The following is a 2,089-nucleotide window of genomic DNA, read 5'->3' as shown; positions in this document are numbered from 1 at the left end:
TGTTATTTTCTGTCTTGTTGAACTTTGATACTAGTGCTGGAGCAAGATGGTATCTCATTGTTGTTTTGATTTGCATCTCTCTAATAGCTAATGATTGTGAGCATTTCTTCATATGTTTGTTGGCCGTAAAGTCAATAAGTTAGATGAGGCATTGCTTTTCTAAATGTGGCCACATTTACCACCAATATCACATTTCTAATAATCAGTAATGGTCCACATGATCTGAATAGCATCACATTAGGGGTTTTGAAGAAAAGAAAATGAGTTATTAAAGTGTCAATTTAATCATTGCTATTATTTCCTCCCTTCTTTGGTAATTTTTACTATTTTCTCTTCACACTTAATGTATTGCAATTCCACTATTTTAGTTTATGTTTATTTTTATGTTTAGGTGTGGCTTGCTTCTCTATTCAAGGACATTTTTGTTGTTGTTCTCCACCATTACTCTTTTTAAATTTTAGTTTTGGTCAAAATAATTAAAAAGTCAAATAAGACTATATGATTACAAAATTAAAACAGCAGGTTCCAGAGGATTGATTTTATCAGCTATATTTCTTAGTATTTTTAATATTGTGTAACAAATAGCCTTTGTACATGCAAAAGAATAGAGAGAAATAATTGTGTAAATCTAGTGTCATAGTAAGGAGCTCTGGTGGTGTAGTGGATAAGGTATCTGCCTGCTAACTGGAAGGTCAGCAGTTCAAACCCACCAGCCACTCCATGCAAGGAAGATGGGGCAATCTACTTCCGTAAAGATTTACAGCCTTGGAAACCCAGTGGGGTCGCTATGAGTTGCAATAGACTCAATGGCAGTGAGTTAGGTTTGGTTTTTTGGAGTGTCATAGTAGAAATGCTATTTTTAACAACAATTTGAAGTGGAAGACAATTAAAACAAGTCCACAAGAGCCAAAATATGATCTTGAATATATCCGTTCTGAATTTAGAGACCATCTAAAGAATAGATTTGATGCATTGAACACCAATGACCAAAAACCAGAATAATTGTAGGACGACATCAAGAACATCATCCATGAAGAAAGCAAGAGGTCATTAAAAAGATGAGAAAGGAAGAAAAGACCAAAATGAATGTCAGAAGAGACTCTGAAACTTGCCCTTGAGTGGAAAGTAGCTAAGCAAATGGAAGAAATGACAGGATAAAAGAGCTGAACAGAAGATTTCAAAGAGCAGCTCGAGCAGACAAAGCCTATTGCTATAATGAAATGAGCAAAGACCTGGACTCAGAAAACCAAAAGAGAAGAACATGGTTGGCATTTCTCAAGCACAAAGCCAATTGCTATAATGAAATGAGCCAAGACATGGACTTAGAAAACCAAAAGAGAAGAACATGGTTGGCATTTCTCAAGCAGAAAGAACTGAGGAAAAAATTTAAGCCTCGAGTTACAATATTGAAAGATTTATGGGCAAAATATTGAATGATGTAGGAGCCATCAAAAGAAGATGAAAGGAATACACAGAGTCACTGTACCAAAAAGAACTGGTCGATTTTCATCCATTTCAGAAGGTGGCATATGATCAAGAACCAATGGTATTGAAGGAATAAGTTGAAGCTGCACTGAAAGAACTGGCAAAGAACAAGGTTCCAGGAATTGATGGAATGCCCATTGAGATGTTTCAACAAATGGATGCTGTGCTGGAGGCACTCACTTAGTTATGCTAAGAGATTTGGAAGACAGCTACCTGGCCAAATGACTGGAAGAGATCCATATTTGTACCCATTCCAAAGAAAGGTAATCCCACAGAATGTGGAAATTATCGAACAATATCATTAATATTGCACATAAGTAAAATCTTATTGAAGATAATTCAAAAACAGTTGCAGCAGTAGATTGACAGAGAACTTCCAGAGTTGCAAGCTGGATTCAGAAGAGGATGTGGAATGAGGGGTATCATTGCTGATGTCAGATGGATCTTGGCTCAAAGTAAAGAACACCAGAAAGATGTTTACTTGTGTTTTATTGACTATGCAAAAGCATTTGATTGTGTGGATCATATAAGAACTTTTGCTTGCTTTTACTCTGCCTTTGAAGTTTTTAAGTGGGTAAGTGATATGATTTAACATCTATTTTTA

This window comes from Orycteropus afer, unplaced genomic scaffold, assembly GCF_000298275.1.
Source record: "Orycteropus afer afer isolate SDZICR_OR568_19922 unplaced genomic scaffold, OryAfe1.0 scaffold00010, whole genome shotgun sequence".
In the NCBI taxonomy this organism is placed as follows: domain Eukaryota; kingdom Metazoa; phylum Chordata; class Mammalia; order Tubulidentata; family Orycteropodidae; genus Orycteropus; species Orycteropus afer.
The sequence above is the reverse complement of the archived record's forward strand: the minus strand, read 5'-3'. Positions refer to the sequence as shown.